The sequence below is a fragment of the Penaeus vannamei genome, chromosome 35 (assembly GCF_042767895.1).
Source record: "Penaeus vannamei isolate JL-2024 chromosome 35, ASM4276789v1, whole genome shotgun sequence".
Classification (NCBI taxonomy): domain Eukaryota; kingdom Metazoa; phylum Arthropoda; class Malacostraca; order Decapoda; family Penaeidae; genus Penaeus; species Penaeus vannamei.
This window is the reverse complement of record NC_091583.1, coordinates 30,073,926-30,081,425: the sequence shown is the minus strand read 5'-3', so window position 1 is coordinate 30,081,425 and position 7,500 is coordinate 30,073,926. Positions and strand designations below refer to the sequence as shown.

At 33.5% G+C, this 7,500-nt stretch overlaps 2 long non-coding RNA genes across 9 annotated transcripts in view; one reads left to right on the top strand and one right to left on the bottom strand.

The window, feature by feature from the left end:
- LOC113814494 (uncharacterized) overlaps positions 1 to 7,500 on the top strand; it is a 25,934-nt gene that overhangs the window by 4,456 nt on the left and 13,978 nt on the right. The window contains exons 1-2 of one of the 8 annotated variants that reach the window (XR_011398136.1): positions 6,936 to 6,950; positions 7,356 to 7,381. The exons of 2 other annotated variants lie outside the window; for them this stretch is intronic. This is a non-coding gene — a long non-coding RNA (uncharacterized lncRNA). Of the gene's footprint in view, positions 1 to 6,315; positions 6,335 to 6,811; positions 6,951 to 7,111; positions 7,141 to 7,225; positions 7,382 to 7,500 lie in introns of those variants that run through there. 5 more of the 8 variants (XR_003476506.2, XR_003476500.2, XR_003476502.2 and 2 more) reach the window with 5 other exon arrangements.
- LOC138859300 (uncharacterized) lies at positions 5,517 to 6,539 on the bottom strand. The gene is made up of 2 exons (XR_011398138.1): positions 6,468 to 6,539; positions 5,517 to 5,938 (listed from the first exon to the last, which is right to left on the bottom strand). It is a non-coding gene; the product is annotated as an uncharacterized lncRNA (long non-coding RNA).

Sequence of the window (7,500 nt, the reverse complement as noted above, 5' to 3'; positions counted from 1 at the left end):
CAAAAGGAAATGGAGTGAGTTAATGCATATGTTATCAAGAGTAATTAGTGATAATCCAAGCATCTGAGAATGTGCTGTCTTTTGAAGGTAATGTGGATTTTATCAAGGTATTGTCCAAGATTGCCCTCACTAGTGGGCCTCTTGTCCTGCCAGAGATATCACGTGCGTCTTACATAGATCTTTGGCTAAGGTTGCAGTAGGATGGAAGTGTAGCAAGAGACTTATGGTTTTGGACTAGCATCAGAGGCTTGCATGACGTTACCATTAATCCTGCCTTTGTAGTGTATTGAGATTTTCGTCTTTTTGCAGTTGTAAATGATTTGATTTTAAGAAGCACTTAGATTATGAGAATTTGTTGCCAGTGCATGTAAACAACAGAGACCATCTTGGATTGCTGGTACATCAAAGTTGTTAAGGCTTTATTGCGTTTGTTTATATACATTCAGTTTGACGTCAGTTGGACTTATTATGACATGAGAATTCATGGAAATAGTCTGTTATTGCAAGGAGATTAATGAAGCTATTCAGGACATCTATTTCTTCTTCATTTATGATGTTTACACTTTATAAAGACAACATCATTGATGTCAGATATGTCAAATTTTTTATAGAAAGTTATTGAGAAGAGATAAAAGTTTTGTTATGATAATGTTTATGTTTGAAAGTTAACAACATGACTGAATTTAATCTCTTGGCTTTGCAGGCTTGAATGACTTGTTTATTTTAAAAAGATGAGAGATTTAAACAAGATTGGAAATTATGGTAGCTTGCAATTTCTATGAATAAAACAGCAGACCAGAGTGCATTTCCTAGACTGCATGACTCTGACATGCACCCTTCCCCCTCCCCCTTCTAAAAGCCCCTCCCATGACAAGCACAACCAAAGTGCTAGAAAGGTGGAAGCAAGTGGTTCACTACCCCACGATTCCGCAGAGTGCAATGCATATGACGGCACAGTACCTTCTCTCTACGGTGTGTGGTTTTTGGTTTGTGGTTGGGGAGGCTCGTACAAAGGAGTGCGGAGAAGAGAAGATTTAGTATAGAGGCTGCTGGAAAATATATTAAGAAAAGATTTATAGTAAAATATAAGTAAAGGTGTTTTCCATCTTTCTTTGTGTTCTGTTTTTCTTTATTTATTTTAGTTGCATTCTTTATTGAACTAGTTGCAGTCTCTTGACTCTCTCGGGTCCTCTTTTACCAGGCTGGCATTAGTGTTGTGAAAGTTGCAACACATATGTTTTTGTGTACAGCCTTATGGCTTTGTATTTTATCTGAAAGTTTTTTTTTATGATGGAAAAGAAATAAAGGAACACAATGATTAATTAACAAATTTACACTTCACTGATATGTGCATTTTATCAAAGAAATTTCTATTGATGCAGTACACTTCCTACTTGATCAAAAGGAAAGAACGAAAGAATAAAAATTTGTATGAATATCATTTCCCCTTAAATTATAGCAAAAGGAGACCAAGGCTAAGACAGACTTGCTAATTTGCATTTTTCTTTCTTGTTTTTCAATCTTTTTTATATATATTCATGAGTCAAGCTTCAATACTGATCCCCTAAACTGCCAAGTCATGCAGTGCTTTATGCTGCTCACCTCGAAAGGAAACGAGAATAATAATCCCCAGCCGGTAACACCTGAGCTGTTCGAGTTGCCATTTCACAATTTCAAACATCCTGATAGGCTGTCGTAGTTCTCTGAGATTTAAAGTTGTTAAAAGGGATAAAGATTTGTTGCTAGTGTGTGTAAACTTCAGCTGCCTTTTATTACATGTTCTTGCAAATGATTAGATGATGTCAGGTGGTCGTTTTGATTACGTTTTTTATTCTTTTATTTGTGATGATTAAGGCTCACTTTGATTTGTTGGGGACTCATGGTTCAGTCTCGCTTTTAATTATCAGAAGCTTTTATTTGACGAAGAAGCTTATCTCACTTTGTACCACTGAGATACATGATATTTTCAAACGCTACTTGTCGAGTTTCATTGAGTGAGGTTAAGCCGTTGTAATTTATGTAAATATAACCAGTTGGCTCTTGTGTTGATTAAGAAGGTAATGTGTGAGGTAATAGACAAATATGGAAAAGAAGAATAAATGAATATATGATAAATGATGATGATGGTTGAGCAATGATAATGACATTAGAGAGGAGAATAGTGTGTTTTGATAATGGTTTGTAATAATGGTAGTAGTAAATATTATGAAAAGGGTAAGAATATTGATGATGATGACAATCATTATAGCAGTGATGTTAATGATAATAGTAGTGATAATGATAATGATAGGAATGGTAATGATAATAATTGTAATAAAGTTGATAATTGTAATCATAAGAACTATAATGATAATGATAGTAATTGTAATGATGATAGTAATTTCAATAAAAATTATTTTTAACACTACTACAACTACAACAACAACAACAACTACTACTACTACTACTACTACTACTACTACTACTACTACTACTACTACTACTACTACTACTACTACTACTACTACTACTACTACTACTACTACTGTTACTACTGTTACTACTGTTACTACTACTATTGCTACTACTATTACTACTACTATTACTACTACTATTACTACTACTATTACTACTACTACTACTAACTACTAACTACTAACTACTACTGCTACTGCTACTAACTACTAACTACTAACTACTAACTACTACTACTACTACTACTACTACTACTACTACTACTACTACTACTACTACTACTACTACTACTACTACTACTACTACTACTAACTACTAACTACTAACTACTAACTACTACTACTACTAACTACTAACTACTACTAGCTACTAACTTCTAACTACTAACTACTAACTACTACTAACTACTTCTAACTTCTAACTACTAACTACTAACTACTACTAACTTCTAACTACTAACTAATATTAATACTAACTACTACTAACTACTACTAACTTCTACTAACTTCTTATTACTAACTACTAACTACTACTACTACTAACTACTACCAACTACTACTAACTACTTCTACTACTATTACTACTACTACTACTACTATTACTACTATTACTACTACTACTACTACTATTACTACTACTACTACTATTACTACTATTACTACTACTACTACTAACTACTACTACTACTAACTACTATTATTACTGCTGCTACTACTACTACTACTACTACTACTACTACTACTACTACTACTACTACTACTACTACTACTACTACTACTACTACTACTACTACTAACTACTACTAACTACTACCAACTACTACTAACTACTTCTACTACTATTACTACTACTACTACTACTATTACTACTACTACTACTATTACTACTATTACTACTACTACTACTAACTACTACTACTACTAACTACTATTATTACTGCTGCTACTACTACTACTACTACTACTACTACTACTACTACTACTACTACTACTACTACTACTACTACTACTACTACTACTACTACTACTACTACTATTACACTATCACTGCTACTACTACTACTATTACACTATCACTGCTGCTACTACTACTACTACTACTACTACTACTACTACTACTACTACTACTACTACTCCTACTATTATTACTACTACTACTGCTACTACTACTACGGTGAGTGTGTTCGTCTAGCAATCTTGCGGACCTGCGTTCAATCCCACGCCCGGCCATTGAATGGTATCCCCGGCTATTCCTTGCACACAGGGGGAGATTTGGGCAAAATAAAACAGACAGTATGTCACAGCAAAGAATATCCATTATACCAAATGGAATTAAAATTAAATCTTTAAATCTTAATCTTTAAATCTACTACTGTTATTACTACTACTACTACTATTACTACTACTAGTATTACTACTACTAGTATTGCTACTACTAGTATTACTACTACTACTACTAGTATTACTACTACTACTACTACTAGTATTACTACTACTACTACTAGTATTACTACTACTACTACTACTAGTATTACTACTACTACTACTACTACTAGGCATAATGTTAACAAGTATTATACACGTCATATTATATTATACTTTTAATTTCTTTACTGAAGAATAAATCATAATACATATCTAGCCCATTAGGTTGAGGTTATAGGGATGTTTCCTCTTGAAAAAATTTGGCTGAGGTGCAGGTCACAGGAAGGTCTCATCATGGGAAAAGTTTGGCTGAGGGCTGGGTGATATGAACGTCTAGGACATCGTTGCAGAGGGATGGGTGATAGGATGTCTTGCCACAACTGCACAAAGCACTTAGAGGGGAGGACTTGTTCAAAAGCTCCTACAGGATATCCACTAGTCCAAGATGATTGAGTGTAATTTCCATGATTTATGCACGGGGAAGGGCTGTCCACCTTTACCAGTTATGTAGGGTATGTTAGGTAAAATATGTTAAAACGATAGAAACAACATCAATGATATTGTTACTGTCCCTGTCCAAAATGTAAACAACTTGAAGAGACTATATGAAGTCTACTCATGGAAACAGTCCATTACCATCTTGATATTGCATAGCAAATGACAAATATAGACCCCAGAAAATGACAAGACAGCAAAAACATGTCAGCAGAAAAAGAGCTAATAGCACTGTAAAGATGAAGCAAGGAGTCTTGAGACTGCCTTTTAGTGTGAGCTGAGCCTACAGGTGAGGAGAATCTCCAGTTAAGTAAGCCTGTTGCCTGGATATTGGTCCAAGTATGAGGTGCTTGCATCCCGTGGGTTATGTATCAGCATTATACCTATGAAATATAAATTGTTTTATTTTCTGGAGTGCAGTTCATAATACTTGCTAAAGTATGTTATTGTTTCTACTGAAGTAAAAGTCATATTTCTTAATGTATGATTCATATTTACTGAAGGAAAAGACATTATACATTCACTAAATCTTTATTATGATTTTACTATACTTTTGGTATTTTCACAAAATTATTATACTCTGATAGTACTTAATGAAATATAAACCTATTATTGGAGTGTTATTTCATTACAGATGTATTATGCTTATTGAAGTATATACCTTGAAAATCTGTAGTAATGATAAAATGTAAGTTTTACATTGTTTGATGCCTCTTTTTATAACTAAAAGTATTTGTTTTGCAAGACATTTTACACTCTCGTATTGCAGTAACTTCCTGTTATGTCTTGAGTACTTGGCTGTTTGTGTAGTTATGGTTGAAAGTTCTTTTATGAATTCATTTTTTGAATTTTCATCATAATATCAGGTCAGTGCAGTTTGTAAATTTATTTCATAGTACATCTTTTCTGGCATAATATACATTTTGCTATAAATTTGGTTATCTTTATAAGTAACAAGTTTTGCATATTTAAAGGATAACTTCATAATGATTAAACAATAAGAAGATACTCTTTTGATATTAGAATATTTGTATTGTATAGGGTAAATTTTGGGATATTTTTTCAATATTTTTTTTCTATTTTGTTTTCATATCTTGAGACAGTTTGAAGTGAGTTCTAGAAGGCTTAATTTGAAACATCCTTACTGCACACTTCTTTATTCCTTTAAATCCAAATTGTATAGACTTCATATACACAACTGGAACAAAAAATAAAGTTCTCAAAATATTTGCAACACTGAGTTCAGTGTGAACATTGTCAGTATAACAGAAACTTTTGAAATCAATTAAATTGTGATTATGAAATAAAATGGAAAGTTATAGCAGCAAGACGGAACAATGGGAGGGTTTTCATCATGAGTGGTCTTCGGACTTCACAGTGCGCTATGTCTTTGGCCCTGAGGGATTACTCTGATTGTGTCTCTTTTTCCAACAACAAAAGATAAGGAAAATAATGATAAACATGGTAATTGATTCCTGAGCTTGGCCTTGGTGGTCCTTGCTTCCATTCTTTCCTTGGGGTCATAGTGGTGCTCCATTAATGGCCCGACAGCAAACAGCATGGGACTGATTCCAAACAGATTGGTGAGAGGGGGTACATAATTAGACCATGAAATAAATACAAACAACAATATGGGTAAAAAAAGCAGAATGAAAAAATCACCCTACATATATTGGAAGAATGAAGTTTGGCTTGAAGTACTAAAGATTTAGATTTTCCCTTTTCACTGTGGCTGTTTCATTTCATTTCACATAATAAGGCCCTATATAACCCAGGTTATTCTCTATTTATTGTGTCTACATTGATCCTACATCCAAGGGGCTTTGGGGATATTCAGATGTGTAAAGAAAAATATAAATACAAAGCTGTAGGATGATGTGGCAAAGTGGCTAATTCCTTTCATCTGTGACCTTGACCCCAGCAGATGCTAGTAGGCTCTCGCAGCAGAGTTGACTGGGAAGGTGTGAACCTTTCATCATGCATTTTACAGTACTAATGGTTTATCACTGAAGATTGCCACTTTGTATTTGAAGCTTGGGTTTGGGAGAATACTCTCAGGAACTCCTTCTAATATATAGCCAAGTTCTGCTTTACCTGATTGCTAATAGTGCCCCCCTGTGTGATTTGTCATGTGCTGCAAGGTGGCCTTCTTGGGGCCTTTGTTTCCTGGAGGTGGAGTGTAGATGCATCATACTTGTAGTGCCATTTGATTTCTTCAAGGAATTTCTTGTAAAATAGATCATAATTTTTTTGAACTTATGTGTGTTATTGTATGCTTATACAGCATTTTAATTTTAGAGTTTATATCAATACAGGTGTTTTTTCACAATATATTGAAGCAACATGATTTAATATATATATGGTGTGGTAACATTTAACAACGAGTAATGTTATCAGCTGTAATCTCTTATTTTTTATTTCATTTGTAGTAGTTAATCAGGAGAATGACTTGTAAGGTAGTTTAATCTTGATAGCGTTTGTATACTTTGTCCTGAAGGGAACTACTCAGCAGCATATATGTAATAAGGCTTCATTAATTACTTCTTTATAAAAGGCAGTTTATGTTGCTAGATGCAGGTAGTTTACCAGTTCAATACCTTTTATAGATGCATAACTAATATTTGCCTAAAAATTGAATTAATTAAGAAGAACAGAGTTGACTTTCCTCTATCAACTTTAGTAGAATTGTTGGAACTGTATATACATATTTTTAACTTGTTTTGGCCTCTTTAGATAAACAGCTCGAACAGCCCATGTCAAAACTCATGTAAGCATGTTCTGAAATCTGTCTCAGAACAGTAAAATGATGTAATGCTTGTTAAGTAAAGTGATGTGAAGTGGTGTGATGTCATGTAATGTCAAAACAAGATAAGCTGAATATAGTTAATTTCAAGTGGATATTAGTACAAATTGGGAGAGTAACAAAGCTTCATTCTTGACTTTTGGTCGTGACTCTACTACTTGAATTTTTCTTTTTCATAGTAGCTCCTCCTGTTTTTATTACTATCGTAAGTTTATTTGTTATATATTCATTGATATATCTATCTATCTATCTGTGTATCTAAAATTTGCTCGAGACATTTGGATTTGTGCATGAATGAGCAATTGCTATTCATAGCTTTTTTTT